This window comes from Castor canadensis, chromosome 3, assembly GCF_047511655.1.
Source record: "Castor canadensis chromosome 3, mCasCan1.hap1v2, whole genome shotgun sequence".
Lineage (NCBI taxonomy): Eukaryota > Metazoa > Chordata > Mammalia > Rodentia > Castoridae > Castor > Castor canadensis.
The window spans coordinates 50,358,000-50,376,282 of record NC_133388.1 but is presented as its reverse complement, the minus strand read 5'-3'; the positions used below and the strand labels follow the sequence as shown (position 1 = coordinate 50,376,282).

At 37.4% G+C, this 18,283-nt stretch overlaps 1 non-coding gene across 1 annotated transcript; it reads right to left on the bottom strand.

Annotated features, from left to right (window-relative positions):
• Positions 1-17,340: 17,340 nt before the first annotated feature.
• Positions 17,341-17,405, bottom strand: LOC141422238 (small nucleolar RNA Z39). Its single transcript, XR_012446839.1, has one exon. It is a non-coding gene; the product is annotated as a small nucleolar RNA Z39 (small nucleolar RNA).
• Positions 17,406-18,283: the final 878 nt, after the last annotated feature.

The following is an 18,283-nucleotide window of genomic DNA, read 5'->3' as shown; positions in this document are numbered from 1 at the left end:
AACTAAAAGCAAAAATGGGGTGCAGGCATGCCTCAAGTGGCAGCAAAGACAAGTCAATAAGTTCAAACCCCAGTACCACAAAAAAAAACAAGAGATAACAATGTGAGACAGAAGGCCAGAGAGAGACTGAGAGACTGAACAGTCTCTCTGGTTCCCAATGTAGGAAACCAGAAACAAGTTTATTCAAGAGGGAAATTCAGCATAGACTACTATAGACAATCTTACCCCACCATGTTGTAATGATATACACAGAAGTCTGAAAATCAGAGCTACACAGTAAGGACAAGACAGACCTGTTAGGTTCTGTTGTATGTGTGCAAATGTTATTTTTAAAGTAGAGATAAAATTCTGATGACCACAGTTGCTTATCATGGGCTGTGGAGAAGGAGCACACTTGATCAGAAAAAGTCCACATCTTAATTGCACAGTTACACAATGCTCAAACCATAGCACAGACTTAACACACTCTCATAGGCTAAACAGACAAAATTTTAGCAAGGATATACACAATAAATCTGATCAAAACAACTAACAGTGAACAAACCTGGCCAAATGAACATCCAGTAGCCAGAGAATACACATTTTTCTCTAGCACACATGGGACAGTTACAAATGATCACATATTAGGCTGTGAAGAAAGCACCAACACACTTCAAAGAACAGCTATTCAATAAAGGCAGAAATTATGAGCAAAATGATAAACCTTAACTCCTTGTTAAATAACTCACAGTTAAAAAGAAATTACAATGAAAAATGGAAATAACTAAAATTAAGTGAAAATGAAAAGAGTGCATATCAAAACTTACAGGACATAGCAAATGTGGCATTTGCTAATGTAAACCTTAAATACTTACCTTAAGTCTCCAGGTTAATAAAATATGTGTCTCTCTTAAGAAATTAGAAACACAGCAGAGTACACTCAAAGATTTTAGAAAAAGATAAGAGAAAGCAGTTGCTATGATGTCAGTAAGTGTTCCCTGGTGGCCCCGTGTTAAAGGCTGGTCCCTATCTCATAGTGCTATGGAAAGATGGTGGAACCTTAACAGGTGGAGCTTAGTTGGAAGTCTTCAGGTTCTATGGGGCTTGTCTTAGGAGACCCTGGGATCTTGCGTCCCCTTCTCTCTTGCTCTTTGTTTCTCCACCACTATGACGTGAGCAGCTTGTTCTACCACCTGCCCTCGCTATAATATGGCCCAGGCCATAAGCAACAAGTACACCTGACCAAGGGCTGAAATCGCTAAGACCCGAGCTACAATAAACCTTTCCTACTTTTACCCTCATTATCGTGGGTATTTTGTTACACTACTGGACAGCTGATTCACACAGCAGTGAAATATAAAGCAAAGATACAATAAGAAAATCAACAAAGTTAAAGTTTCCCTTTAAAATCATGTTGATTCTTTTCTTCCCATGAGATATGAAGTCACTATATGCCCAATTTTAATATTAAAATAGTATTGCATCCCCAAATCTTTACTGAAGGTAGATGTTCCGGGAGGGAGCTCCATAATTACCCTGTGGCTAGGTGTTTCTACTACAAGAATCACATAAAATAATCTAATTAATTTTTTAATTATTGTTGTTCTGTGGGTGCATTGTGATATTTACAAGAGTTCTTACAATATATCATAGTTGAGTTCACTCCTCCAACATTCTCCTTTAAATAATTAATTTGTGACAGACATCATGCAGACCCAAGGGAGGCCATAAATGAAGAGATATTATGTAATTTTCCCTTGTTACCTTTTTGTATCTTTTCCTGTTTTCCACCTAGTCTGAAGTCCCCCACCCAAAATCTGCTCCTCCAGGTCTAGGTAAGACCTGCATACTTACTTTGGCCTCCACAGTTCCGATTTCCTGATTGAAAAAGCACTTCTTCTAAGAAATGTAGGGTAATCTCATTCACAGACAGTAATGTATTTACAGGTATGACTTTATTCTTTGAAGTGCAGCAAGAAAATTATATTTCAGGATGATATAAAAATCTCAATTGTCATTCAAAGAAAATGCACAACGGTAGAAGCAAAAAGAGACGAAAGGAAAACTGCACCACAAGTATGGGGGTGTGCAAGAGAGAACCAAGCACGGGGGGCAGGAAGTCTGCTTTTTTCTTGGCAGCAGGGTTTGAACTCAGGGCCTCATGCTTGCTAGGGAACCACTCCACCAGCCCTCACGTGTGTAATGCGGGATATGGGGTACTGGTGCATCTACCTTAATGGCTGTAGCCATTTTTAATTTGTGCTAAGCAAAAGTGCACAAGTGATTCTGGCATTATTTACCTTGGAAAATTCAATTCTGCTGTTTTATTTAATCAGAGCTCCTATTTTCCTATGGACATGGGGTATCAACTACTGGAAACGAGTCCTTCCCCACAGTCAGCCACAGTGTCCTGTCCACTCACCATGGCAGGGAGAGCAGGCAGAAGCATCTTATATCAGATGGTGGGTGTACAGCAGAACAAACAACTCCATTGCTGGAGCAGACACAGACATTTATTAACACAGATGAATTATCATTGAATTGAGAGGGAGCACTTGTAAGGGAGACCCTGGAGAGTAAAAGGATTGTCATTTTGGAAAGGTCTTCTCTTGTGAAGTCAGCAAATGAAACATCAGTGGTCATCTGATTGCAAGTGTTAGAAATACCTTTAAGATGTTGGGGTGTCAGGAGAGAGATGACACAACTCAGAAGTCATTAGGCAAGGCAAAATTTACTCCTGCAGAAGGGTGTGCACCTGACAAAGAGTCTGAGAAGCAAGCACGTGGGGCGGGAAGTCCACTTGGGTTTCATGTGTTTGAGAATATGCTGTAGAAATAAGATTATTCCTCAAGGTTGTAGATATATAATAGTAGACAAGTGCATGCTATCATTCATTTCTGGTTATAGTTTTAAATAATTTCTGAGTATTACAATGTGTTAATTTTTTCAAGAGGGCAATTTTGAAGTCTTATTCCTGTTTTAGCCTCCTGGTTCTGGGATTATAGGCATGCCCAAACAAGCCCACCTTGCAAACACATTTTAAAAATAAAAAATAAAAATAAAAGACATAGGTGATTTTGGAAACTTACTTAAAATAAAGATTTATTTTTCTAAACTAATACAGTGGAATGATGAAAACCAGGTCATGCTAAGGGGAGGTCACATATGAGAGGGGGAGGATAAAAGAAGGAAGTTAAGAAAGTGAATATGCTTGATGTACTTTCTATACAAATGAATATAGAATCTTAAACCTATTTTAATAACCCAATAAGGATACTCAGGCAGAAAGAAGAAACATAGAGCAGATGAGCCAATTCAAGTTATAATGGAAATGTCACAAGGAAATTCCCTGTATATCTATCTTAAAAAAACAGAAACAGTTTTTCTTTTGAAAATCAGACAACAGGAGAGCAGAACAGGTCCTGTCTGAGGGGTTGGTACCAGTGGAAAGGGGAGCAAGTGAGGAAAAGGTGTAGGAAGATGAATGCAGTGCAAATGCTGTGTACACCTGTATATAAATGGAAAAATGAGACCTGTTAAAATCATTTAAGGAATGGGGAGAGGGGGGAAAAGGAGAATAATGGAGGGGGTGAATCCAAGTATGATATATTTAATACATTGTAAGAACTCTTATAAATACCACAATGTACTCTCAGCACAACAACAAAACTTTTTTCAAACAAAAGGAGGACATAGCTCCCACAAAAAAATAAAAATTCCTTTACAGGCATCATTCACCTATTCAACTGTTTATCCTTGCATTCATTCACAAGTAATTACTGAGCACAAAATGCATGTCAGTGATGCTGTTGGTACAGGGAATATGGCTTCTAAAACCGCATCACTTTATACTCCAAAATCAGCAATTTCTGCTACCTGGTGAATAGCTCACTTCTCTAGTGCACACAGGAGTTCTTCCCTTTTCCTCACAACCTAAACAACTGCTCAGTTGTAAAATTGTGGTGACACATTCAAAGGCACGAAGATTGTTAAATCCTATTCAGTATATCATGTCTGTTCATAGTTTCTATAAGCAATTTTTAAAAATCTAAACAAAGCATGATAGTTTAAGTTTTAAGTCATGGTTTCTAGGCTCCACGCATTAACACATTCCATTTCTGAACTAATCACAATGAATGACAGTTACGCAAGTCATATGTGGACACAGTGTAGACTTTACAAAGCCAGGTGGGATACAAAGAGGATCTCCTCAGGACAGGAAAAGGAGAAACCATGTAGAGAACAGAACATAAGCACAAAAATTAGGTGCGTGTCACCTAGGTGTGTTTCAAGAACTTGAAAGCAAAATTGTAAAGCATCCAGAAGCAAGTAACAAGGGATGACAGCTTTCCTCAACTTGATCCACACCAAAAGCCTGATTTAGGCAATGACCATTAGAAATGACAATAATTATGAGATCTGTGCTACATGTTTACCTTGTTTTTAAAGACAATAATGTTTAATTCAGATGCAGTGTTTTAAATCACAAGACATATAACCCTACTGTAGAAAAGAGAAGTATTGTGCAGACAAAACCTTAATTTTCAAATATAAGTAGGTCATTATGTACACTTCAAAAATTTTAATATTCTCCTTAAAATGATTTCATTTGAAATTAAATGATACTTTAACTTTTGTAGACTTTAATGTAGTACCTAATCCTCATATAAAAACTGGTATAAATATTAGTGAAAGAAATAATGGAAAACCAAAATAGTATACACTTTTTCACTTAAATGGAAAAACATTAATATCATATAGAACTTAGTGCTTACTAGAAAAAGCCAAAAGAAACAAAAAAAATGCATTTATTTGACAAGTAAAATGCTCAGGATGGATCCACATGAAGCTCTTTTCAAGAATTAGGCTAACATGTAAACCAATCCATCCAAGGTAGACTGCATTCACTTATTTAAGAAATATTTGCCTAGTAGATGGTAGACCCCGTTCTAGAGACCGAGCCTGTGACAGTAAATAGAACAAAGCCTTATGCAGAGAATGATGTATACACACAAGAATAAACAAGACAGTCGGGAAAACACATCATACGTCAGAGGAACATGGATTTTAATGGGCTGTATGGAGGGCAGTGGAAATCTTAATCAGGACAGCCAGGAAAGGCCTTGCTGATGGTGACATTTCAGCAGGGAACTGAGGGAAGAGACGCTGTCTGATAGAAAAGCTGAGAGCACAGAAGGATGCCGGGGTGTTTGCAGAACACTGAGAGGTGTGGTGTGGCTGGGGTAAGTGAAAAGGAAAGAAAAATGCAAGGCAACATTAGACCTGTACAGGGGTCAGATCGTGGGTATTACTAAATACTTTAGCATGGACTTTAAGGGAAGTGGAGGCAATTAGAAAGTTCTGGGTGGAGAGATGACATAATCAGATGTGTGTTTTATCTGGCCTACCACTGTGTTAAGAACTGGTGGAAAGAGGTTTATAAAAAGGAAAGTAGAAAACCAATCAGCAGACTTTTTGCACTAATCTAGACAGCCAATTATAGAACGTGGACACGGAACACGTGACAACATTCTGGACAGCTTTGTAGGGAAATACGAGCAGATTTCCTGAGGGGAAAGAGAGGCAGGTAAGTTGTTGGCAGAACAACTGAAAGAGCTGCCATTCCTTCAAGTAGGCAGGAGGGACAGACATGTTTTCTACCATGTGTAACATATATTCTTAACACCTGTGTGCATGCACGTGTTTACAAAGGAATGTTTTCCTGCCTCAGAACGATCCAGTCCCTGAAGTGAAGGTTTAAGCTTAAAACAACGTGAGCCTTAAATTTTTGATAATTGCTGCTCAATTACACTTAAATACTTACCAATTTCATTCACCAACACTACCTGAGAATGTCTTTTCCTCCCAATTCCTACCCAGTTATCAACTTTACCAAATGGTTATCAATATAATTGGTAGCAATTGCAACTCATTCTTTATTCTTCATTCTTTCATGGTGACAAACTTGTGAGACTGATATCCCAGGTGAAATGAACACAGGACTTCTTAATCATATATTAGTCCACGTGAATAGCAGCATCATAGCACAGTAAGGAGAACGTGCTGTTAAACGTCAGCATCGTCTTACCCAGCGTGCTCTTCTCCTCCTCAGTAAGAACTGTCTGGACTTCAGCTTTTCCACTCTGTCTTCCTAGACTCACCCCGGCAGCACCAGGAGCACCAGCAGCAGCACCATGATGCAAGCTCTGATCTTCCATTTCATTCCCTTCTCACTTTTTCCTTTTCTCCTGGTTCTTTACTGCAAATTTAATACTAAGGGTAATGGTTCCTTTTCAGTGAAAACAGCACCACCATGCCCGGCACAAATGTTAGATGCATTGTTTCTGTCCCTTCTCACTCCAATTCCTTCCTATGTTGTCTCATTGTATTGTTTCTATGAATACAATTAATATTGCAGCCAACAGAAACAAACACCTAGAGCTAACTACATGTTTTAGCTATGTCTTGTGTGGTTACCTTAGTTCAGGTCACAGAAAAGTGAAGTGACTCAGGGTGAAGGCCCTGAGTTCAAACCTTGATACAAAAAAAAAAAGTAAACTAGTACTTGGTTGAGTTATGGAAAACTAAATGCAAAGGAAGTATTTTTAACAAAAATCTTGTATACTCAAAAAAGAGCTATAAAATAAAAGTGTTTATTGATCCATTACAAACACTAGCCATAAAAAGAAATGACTAGTCCTGGAACAAGTAGCAAGAAGGCTAGGTAGTAGTTGGAAAAAAATCTCTGATGGCTGTAAAAAAAAAATGAGTATTTATTTTAAAAGTTTGTGGAAGCAATGAACAAGTTGTTTACTTTGGACCTACCTTGGCTATTTAGAAAAGAGTGGTGGATTATGCCAACAGCATGGCTTTTGGATAGATGTCCAATCTACAAGGACAAGCAACCAGTGCCTTGGATTGGTTGGAGCGGCAAGTCGTGATATCTGGGATATTCTGACAGTCTTTGAGTTAAAGCTTTAACATTCATTCAAGCATGCCAAAACAGTCTTATTCTTTTCAGCCTACAACTTGTTAGTGATTAACCCCTCCGGAGCACTACTCCATAATTCAATTTAGGCCATTTCAGATTTTTTTTTTTTTTTTGCAGGACTTGGGTTTGAACTCAGACTTTGTGCTTGCAAAGCAGATGCTTTACTGAATTTTTTTCTTTACCAACCTAAAGCCCCAAATTGAGATCTACTATATTGGATTTTTGCAGTACTGGGGCTTGAACTCAGGGCCTACAGCTTGACCCCATTCCACCATCTCTTTTTTCTGATGGGTTTTTTGAGATAGGGTCTCTGGTATTTTTGCCTGGGCTGGCTTTGAACCATGATCCTCCTGATCTGTGCCTCCAGAATAACTAGGATTACAGGCATGAGCCACCAGCATCTGGATTCTGATACTTTTTATAAGACATATGCATATATAGCATAATTGATATTTCATATTGATTTTGTGTTGAAATATTGTAGATATGTTGATTTTAGCCACTGGTGCTCGACTTATATTTACTTTTTGAATGTAGCTATTAGACAACTTTTAATGCATATGTGGCTCACATTGTATTTCTGTTGGAAAACACTGTCCTAGTCTATGAGATTTGTTACTATTGAAATTGTACCAAGGAAAAGGGAACATTTCTGTCCTATGTGAAAGCTTTGAGTCTTCTGGGTCGCTTTGACTCAGGGAAGCAGCCTCAATTCCCACTCCAGAGCTTCAGATAAGAGGTTTTAAAATTGGAGTTTCTAGGGAAACAGGTGATAAGGCTGGCATGTTTCTAAGAGAACCTTTAAAATGTTTCTAAGGTGAGAAGGCCAAGTTCAGGTGAACAGTGTTTCTCCTTGGGCTTTGCATCCTCTCTCCTTTTCAATGTTCACTGTTCTTTCCCCTGATGTCCCCAGCTCTGCTTGTTCTGTCAGCTCCAGAACGAAGATTATCATAAATCCCAAGAGTCAACCTGCCCCTGCTTCAGGACAATACTCATCCAGAGCTGACCCTGCTTCCCCTGGTCCCTCAGCATCATTCAGCACAAGCCCAGATGCTGTGACACCCTCCCCAACATCTGTTGTCCAGATCTCCCGGCACCTCAGGATTCTGCAGGACGGTGGGATATTCTCATAGCCCAGCAAGGAGCTTCTCAAACTTTGCTGAACTTCAGGTGTGTTCCAGATGGTCCTCATCTGATGGGCTTCCCCTATAGGCACAATGAAATGGATCCTGAAATCTTGAAACTGGATAGTGAAAAGGAGCAACAGGAATCTTCATTCATTCAGAAAGTGTTGGACACATAAAGGTTGAGATTGGAGTTTGAGTTGGACTTACCTGCTGTAGTTTGGATCTTGAATGTCCTCTTAAGACCCCTGCATTGAAGATTTGGTCCTCAGCCTGGGGAGCTCCAGGGAGGTGGTAGAAACTTTATTGGGTGGCGGCTGGTGGGAGGAAGTCAGGGCACTGGAGATGGTGCCAGGATATTGGAATCCTGACACCTTCATCTCTCTCTTTGCTTCCCAGTGACCATGAGGACAGGTGTCCTCTGTCATGCATTCCTGCCATGTACTGTGCCATTTCAGATCCACTCTGGAGGGTGAGTCTGGAGGGCCTGAGTTCTAGGTTAGTCTGGGCTATATAGCAAGTCCATGTCTTAAAAAATAAATGAATGAATGAGTATATAAATTCATTTAATTAAATTAGGCTAATCTCAGCATGCAGAAAGCAGAAGTAGGAAGATCACAAGCTTGAGGTCATCCTGAAAAAAAAAGGCCCTGTCTCAAAAAGAAATCACAATAAAACTTTAGAGTCAAACAAGCTTAATTTTAAAAATGAAATCTCCCTCCTTTATTCAACCACCGCTTCTACTTCCCACTATGTAATTCATTCCCTGAAATCATTCCTGTTTACACTTTGTTTTTTTATGTTTAATATATTTTTCCATTTCAAGTTTTAACTGATCTACAAAAAATATTGATTTTCTAATACAAAAGCTTAAAATTTTATCATGATCTAACCTACTCCTCTAACTCTGGATTTTTTTTTAAATTCTTTTTTGTGACAGGGTCTTCAACTCTGAATTCTCATGTTTCTGCCTCCTGAGTGCCCCAAGTGCTGGCATTATAAGTGTGCACCACCATGCCTAGACTTTTTTCTTTATATACTAAACACACAAGCAGAAAGTTGCACACTCAATTTAATGAGTGTGTACGATGAGTGTATGTGATGTCATTATCTACCTGATCTTAAATCCTCTTTTTTGGACTATTCCATTTATTTTATTTTGTTAGTCCATTAATTTCTTGGCAGTTCTGGGGTTTTAACTCAGGGCGAGGTGCTTAATAGGCAGGTTTTGTACCACTTTAGCCACAATTCCAGCCCTTAAATCCTATTTTTGGAAGGTAAATCTCTCACTTTTTTTAGTAGAAATATCACTCATCTGACTGAATTCTCAACTTTTATTCCTTGTCATTTTGGTTTTGAAATTTCTTTTTCTTTTTCTTTTTCTTTTTTCTTTTTTTTTTGCCTGCACTTGGGTTTAAACACAGGGCCACAGGCTGTCTAGGCATGCATTCTACCACTTGTGCCAATCCCCCAGCCATCACTTGTCTTTTTTTTTTTTTTTTTGCGGTCCTGGGGCTTGAACTCAGAGCCTACACCTTGAGCCACTCCCCCAACCCTTTTTTGTGAAGAGTATTTTCCAGATTGGGTCTCACGAACTGTTTGCTTAGGTTGACTTTGAATCTCAATCATCCTCATTAGCTAGGATTACAGGCATGAGCCGCAGGTGGAAGGTCTCTTGTCATTTTGGAACTCTATTGCCTGAGCCTTCCTTTAAAGGAAAAAAACTACCAGTACAGCATCCTTACCAGGTGGTGGCACCCACAAGCCCAGAAACCAACAGCATACAGTCCCAAATTAGGTGAATGTGCAAAACATACAACAGATAGCTGTCTTGTAGGTGGCAGCAGGAAGTACGTAGTTATAAGACAGTTGTGTGTAAGAAAATTTCTAAATTTCGATCTGGGTTGTGGTTTCATAAGGCACATGCATGTAAAAAAATCATCCAAGTATAGACTTAAGACATGCACATTTTCCTATATGCATGTATACCTCAGCAAAAAATTTCAGTGTTTCAAGCTCCAGCACTGCAAAAAGAACTGAGACTATAAATGAGAACAATTGCATATATGCCATCATAAACTCTGCCCTGTTGCTGAGCACAGTAATCAACATTTTCAGAGGGAGCACTCAGGGTCAGCACTTTTCCTGAACGGAATGAACTGGTTTTGGAATTGTATTTTAGCTTATTTAATACACTTAAAACATATGGATGAGTACATCTTGAGCTTAATTGCATATTGGAACGTGGTCCAGAATGAGAGTTAAGGACCCACAGCTGTGTGTATTAACATGGATAAATTTCACAACACAATATTAAGGGGAAAGGAAGTCACAAAGGTTACTTATATATAACCTTTTATATAAAGTTCAAAAATAAGCCAGGCTTGGTGGTGCATGTCTATAATTTCAGCACTTAGGAGGCTGAAGCAGGAGGATTATAAGTATGAGGCCAGCCTGGGCTACCAAAGCAAACCAAACCAAACCAAACCAAAACCAAACAAAATAAAATAAGATGAAACAAAAAATAATGAAAAACAACTGTATTGTTCCTTGATGCATACATAAACATCAAACCTGAAGAAATGCCAGAGAGTGACTGTCTTGGAAGTCAGGATAGAGTTGACTTGAGGGGAAATAGGAAGACACAATGTGAGAAGACAAAGGGCTTCCAAGGTCCTGGCATCACTCCTCTGTGGTTCTGAGCTTTGGTGGTTCCACAGGGGTACTTTATAATGACTCCTTAAGGATGAAAGAGGAGGCTTCAAGAGTAAAAGCACCACTGCCAGGTATTTTATGCTCCAGAAAGCCCTTTAGCAACTAAAAGTAGTCACACATATGTGAAATTATCTGTACAGCTACTATATTTAGCAATTCAAATACAGAACTACAGTAAACAAAAAGCAGAGAATGTCCAGGTAAGTGTGAATTCAGATAAGTGACACAATATTTTTACTGTATCTCCATACAATATCTGGTCCATGTAATATCTAGAACATACTTAAGGTAATAAAAAAACTATATAACTGAAATTCACATGCAATGGGGCATCCTATACTTTATCTGGCAACTCTCTTTATGCAGCAGGTTGCACAGGGGAAGTCATTTGCAGTGACCCAGGAAGTGGTACCCAGACATGGCTCAAGGTCAGGGAAGATGAGGAAGAAGTAAAGGCTTACATTTTCCAATCTCAGCTCCTCATAAATTTACATAGTGTGTTGAATAATTTCTATGGACAATATCTATCAGTGGTATAAGCAAATGTTTCTCCTAAAAATGGTCTTTCTCCCCCTGCATCGGCCTCTCCTCTACTCATTTGGGATGAAGATATTACGGGAGAGACCCTTGATGATGCTCATTCTACAACCGATTTGGAGTCATAAACAGGAGTGAAGTTGCAAGGTAGGTTGTTTTGTCACCTTTTTTCTTCTACAACTATTCTCTAACGGTCTATCATGTGCCAGGAATTGACTTAGGCTCAAAGGATAAGGTAATGAATGGCACAGAAATAGACTATTCCTATGGAACTTGGAGTCTACACCCTAGGGAACTAACAGATTAAGATGAGATGGGTCCCTGTGGCTCGCCCCTGTAATCCTAACTACTCATGAAGAAGAGATCAGGAGAATCAAGGTTCCCAGTCAGCCCAGGCAACTAGTTTGAAAGATCCTATCTCAAAAATTGCCCTCCCCAAAAAAGGGCTGGTGGATGGGACTCCAGTGGTAGAGCACCTGCTTAGCAAGCATGAGGCTCTGAGTTCAAACCCCAGTGCTGCCAAAATAAAAAAAAAAGGTTAAGATGATAAACGTAGATAATGCACTTGAGAAAGCATTAACTAGCAATAAGTGGCCAGCTGCAACCTCTAGATCCCCTTCTTTGGTATTTGACTTGGCTGAAATTGACACTAAGCCCATTGTCACCATTGATGGTTAATTTGAGGCTGGTCATATAATCCAATCAGAACTGACACACCCAAGAGTTTTCTGGAAGAAAGAAGCTTTCACTGTTGCCATTGGTCTTGCTGTGCAAGGTGGTACAGTGTGGTAGAAGACATCATAGAGCTAACTGGATGGAAGCCATGCAGACACTCAGGGCTGTCAGGTTCACCTCTCCAGAGGGCAGCATACTTTTAATTTCTTCTTCATAGCCTGTGCTGACTTTTTCTTTTAACTGATTTATCTTTGTATTGAAGAAAATAGGACAGATATGATGGCTTACACCTGTAATCCCAACTATTGGAAAGCCAAGATTAGGAGGATGGCTGTTCATGTCCACTCTGGGGGGAGGAGCATGGGAAATTAGTGAGACCCCATCTCAATCAATAAAAGCTGGGTGTAGTGGCACCAGCTACTTCGGAGGCTATAGGAAGTAGGTTTGTATCTGAGACCAGCCCCAGGCCAAAAAAACAAAAACAGTGAAACTCTACCGAAAAATAACTAAACATAAAAAAGAGCTGGTAGTTAAAACTTTTGTAAATGCCACAATGTACACAATGTATCCCCACCAGCACAAAAAGAAGAGCTGGGAGTGTCGCTCAAGACATAGAGCACCTGCCTACCAAGCTCAAGGCCCTCATTTCAATTTCCAGTAGCAAAAAAAAAAAAAAAGAGAAAGAAAAGAAAACAAAGAGCAAGAGTGAGAGAAAAGGAGGAAAGAAGGAAGAAAAAAAAGTTTCTTCTCCACTTGATCTTAGCCAAAATTCTGAGAATGATTAAAAATAGATCCTCTTCCCGTACATGTCTTGAATAGTTTTTCCAAGTTTGTTGTTTTTTTGTTTGGCATTTCTTACTTTCCTCTTCTTTTCAACATTTCAAGCATAGAGAAAACAGAAGATAATTATATGATGCAGACAGGCACACACCATGCAGTGCTAAGTGTATCATTTTGGAACATGTGCTTCAGCCTGTGTGTGTGGCTCTCTGTCACACCATGCAGCCCAGCCTGCCTCTCTCTTGCTTGCTCTCTCTCCCTCTCCCCTCCCCCCTTTCTGTTTTAGAATAAAATGTCACAGCTGGGTGCTGGTGGCTAGCTACTTGGGAATATGAGATCTGAAGGATCACTGTTTGAGGCCAGCCTGGGCAAATACTTCCAGAGGACACCCCAACACACATCTCAACCAATACTGTGGCACCCTACAATGTGCCTGTCATCCCAGCTGTGCAGAAGACTGAGATCAGGAGGATTGGGGTTCCAGGCTAGCTCAGGCAAAAGAAAAAGGTTGGTGAGACCCCATCTCAAGGGAAAAAAGCTGGGCATGGTAGCATGTGTCTGTCATTCCAGCAACAGCAGGAAGCTTGAAATACGAGCACCGTGGTCTAGAATGGCCTGGGCAAAAAGTAAGACCCTGTCTCCAAAATAAGCAGAGTAAAAAGGGCTGGGAGGCTGGCTCAAATGGTTGACCACCTGCCAGCAAGCACAAAGTCCTGAGTTCACTGAAGCTTCTTGTATTCCCTCTGATTTCATTCCTCCCCACCTTGCTAAGGAAATCACCACCTTGAAGTCCTGTGCAGTATTTTTGGGGATTCTCTATGTTCCTGAAACCTTTCTCAGATGCATCTAAGGTTGAAATATATTTCTTTGTCCTTCAGGAAAAAAAGAAACAGAAAATAACAAAAAGACTGAAACAATAAATTCATTGTTAACAATGTTTAAAAAAATAAGTCGCCACAGGATCTACAAACATCTTCCTAAAACAGATTAACTTCCCATTATTACATTAGTAAGACTGCACACATCCTGTGAGGAGACAAACTCCTCACAGACTACCTCCTGATTAATGTTGCTAATAAAGACCAGAGAAGGTCTGTCCATTGAATTTGTCTCAGATAAGGTCACTGAGTCATGATCAGGTGGCTTCATTATAACCTACTTCAACCCCAAGACAGGTTTGTTTTGTTTTATTGTGGTGCTGGGGTTTGAACTCAGGGCCTCAGGCTTGCTAGGCAGGCACTTTTACTTCTTGAGCCACTCCACCACCAAGACATTTTTCTTTTCTCTTTCCTTCTAAATCTTTAACAGAGGATTGGAGTTGTAGTGGTAGAGCAATTGCCAAGTGGGTCCATGACCCTGGGTTCTGCCTTCAGCTATGCAAAGGAAAAAAAAAAAAGGTGTGTGTGTAGGTGTGTCTTGTTACTTTAAAATTATGTGATTAATTATGATCATATGCCAATCTTTTTTTTTCCGCTACTGGGGTTTGAACTCATTGCCTACACCTTCAGCCACTCCACCTGCCATTTTTGTGATGATTTTTTTGAGATAGGTTCTCACAAGCTATTTCCCCAAGCTGGCTTCAAACCTAGATCCTCCTGATCGCTGCCTCCTGTGTAGCTAGGATACAGGCCTGAGACTCCTGAATCCAGCTGGAGAACATCTTGTTAAGTGAAGTTAGCCAGGTTCAGAAGGTCAAAAGACCCAAATGTAGCAATATTATGAAAACAGGATACACAAAGGGAGGTCACACAGGAGCCAGGGAGTATACAAGAAGGAAGCTGAAGGGAATATGGTTGACATACTCTCTGTACTAGAATGAACATAAGAAAGGGACTAAAACAAAAACCAGAAAAAACAGAGGAAGTGGACAAAATTGGGCTATAATACATATATGTATGGAAGTGCCACAGGAAATTTCCTGTGTAGCTATTTTAAACCTGTCATTTCTTTTTCCTTTCTTTTACAAAATCAGAGAAACCAGGGAGGAACAGGTTCTTTCTTGGGCAGGGGGGAGGGGATTGAAACTAGTGTGGGGGGAGATGGGGAAAAGAGTATAGAGGGCTAATATGGTGAAAATCATATAAAAGAAAAAAAGATACCAGTTGAAACTCTTCCTCAATTGGGAGGGGAGAGATAATAGAGGGTGGATGGGGGATAATAGAGGGTGGGGGAGGGGGATAATAGAGGGTAGAGGAGGGGGATAATGGAGGTTGGAGGGGGGGATAATAGAGTGTGGAGGAGAGGGATAAAATAGAGGGTGGATAGGGGATGATAGAGGGTGGAGGAGGGGGATAATAGAGTGTGGAGGAGGGGGGGATAAAATAGAGGGTGGAAGATGGGGATAATGGAGGGTAGAGGAGGGGTGAACGCAAGTCTCATGTATTTGATATATTGTGAGAACCTTTGTAAGTACCAGTATGTACCCCTACCCAGAACAACAATAAAATAAACTTTTTAAAAAATTGAAAACAAAATAAATACAAAAAAAAAAAAACCATAGTGAAATTTACCAGTGAAGCCATTTCCTTCTGATTGTATTCTTCCCTTCTAAATGTAGTGAGGCTTGTTTTATGATCCAGAGTTTGACTCTGCATTAATGATCATCATGAATGATCTCTGTGCCCTTTATTTTTTATTTTTTAATTCAATTAAAATTTATTTAAGCATGAAGCTACTTTTACATTGGTCTACAATTATAGCAAATATATTACTTGGCATAAAGACACAGCCTTTGGAGTTTCAAGGACCCCCACTGCACGATTATGTACATAAAACCCCAATTATTTGCTATGTAACAGTGGATTAAATAACCAAGTTAAAATATACTGTCTGGAATTAAATGAAAATAAAACATGCTATCTAAAACAGAATTCAAATAAAATAAGATTCATATTTAAATCATACATTTATAAAATACCATCCTGAGAATTATAATTCTATTAAGCTTCAACTTGAGGTTAAGTGTAATGACTAAATAACAGCAGTAAACTAAAAATGAGAGAGAAGTCAAAAGTACTTTGAAAAGAGATTTTATTTTCTCATTTGTCTACAATTATAGTAAATGCATTTCCTGGAATAAAGACAGAGCCTTTGGATTTAAAATACCCCACTGGAAGATTACATACATAAAACTCCCATTATTTTTTAGTAAGCAGTGGATTAAATAATCAAATTAGAATAGTACTATTGAATAAAATGAAAATAAAATGTATCATATAAATAACACAAATTCATATTTCAATCATATAAATTTATAAAATATTATATGTGTTATAATTCAATTAAGCTTCAATTTCACATAAAGTATAATGACCAAATAATAGTAGTTAATTTAAACTGAAAATGATAGAGAGTCAAAATACCTTAAAAAAAGACATCACTTTCACTTTGGTCTACAATACAGTAAACACATTTTTTGGAATAAAGACAGAGCCTTTGGAGTTAAAATACCCCACTGAAACATTACATAGACAAAACTCCAATTTTTTTGTACAGTGGATGAAATAATAAAATTAGAGTAGTTATACTATCTAGAATAAATGAAAGTAAAATGTATCACATGAATAAAATCATGTCATATTTAAATTATATAATGTATTAAATATTATATTCATATATTAAATATTAAAATTAATATTAACATTAATATTTAAATATTAATAATATTAATAATATAATATTATATTATATATAATATATCATAATCATATATTATTAATATATTACTAAAATATTAATAATGTTATATATGTTATAATATAATAATACACATAATATTATAATAAAATATATTATATTAATATATTATACTATTATAGTAATATTAACATTATTATTATATTATATTAATATTATTATATTACAATAATATCATATATTATGTATAATATATTATAATATTACTTTATGTATAATATTATATTATATTATAATATTATATTATGCATAATAATATTATATTATATCATATTACTATACTAATAATATAATATTATATTAATAATATAATATTAATAATACATTATTAATATAATATATTTTAATATATATTTATATATATATTTTAAATAATATAATATTAATAATACATTATTAATATAATATATTTTAATATATATTTTAAATAATATAATATTAATACATTATTAATATAATGTATATTTTAAATATTAAAATTAATATTAAAATAAATAATAAATATTTGTATATTTATTACATTATATAATTGTGTGTTATAATTCAATTAAGCGTCAATTTCACGTAAAGTATAATGACCAAATAGCAGTAGTTAATTTAAACTGAAAATGATAGAGAGTCAAAATACCTTAAAAAGAGACATCACTTTCACTTTGGTCTACAATACAGTAAACACATTTTTTGGAATAAAGACAGAGACTTTGGAGTTTAAAATATCCCCATGCAAGATTACATCCATAAAACTCCAATTATTATTTCTGCAATAGTGGATTGAATAAGCAAATTAAAATAGTTATACTATCTTGAATTAAATGAAAATAAAATACAATTGAAGTAAACAGTCATATTTTTTAGAAAGCATTTACAGTATCATGACTTTATTCATACTCATTTGCTTCATCATATGCAAAAAGATTTGTGTTTAAATCATAAACTTATGAAATAGCATCTTGACAATTATAATGCTATTAGGTTTTATTTTGAGGTGAAGTTTTTTTAAAATCTTTTTTGAGGTAAAGTGTAGTGACTAAAAGCTGTAGTAATTTAAACTGAAACTGAGATAGAAGTCAAAAATATTTTCAAAGGAGATCTTCCCTCCTCTCTGGTCTTCGGTTATAGTAAATACAATACTTGGCATGAAGGCAAAGCTGCTGGGGTTTAAAATATCCCCAGTGCAAGTTACATACATCAAATCCAGTTACTGTTTATGTAATAATAGATTAAATAATAAAACTAAAATGTTTATACTATCTAGATTTAAATGAAAATAAAATATACCACCTAAATAAAATAAATGGAAATAAAATAATAGGATTCACAGTTAAATCATCTATACAATACTATCATGAGAATTATAATTCTATTAATCTTGAAAACAAGAGAGCAGTCCAAAGGACTTTGGAAGAAGATCCTAATGTTGCCAGGTTTCTTCTCCTGGTTTTAAAGTTCAGTAGCAGGATCATTTCAAGCTGGAATCGACCTGCAGAATCCTCACTTCCACTTTGACAATGTGGGTACAGTGGGGACATCCAGCTCTTGGGGGCAAGAACTGGGGAAACCACTCAGTCAACAGACATTTCTCATTGGGAGGGGAGGATGTGCTGGGCCAGGGAAATCCCCTGCTCAAAAATAAAACCAAGGTATTCCAGACCCTTTTCCTGGAAAGAACGCAGGAAAGGGAGGCCCTGTCTCCTGAGCTGGTGATATGCGTGCTTGGGGAACAGAAAAGAAGGGTGACAAGCTCCAGCCATAGTACCTGGTGGAGGCAGAAGAAAAGGAGGCCCCC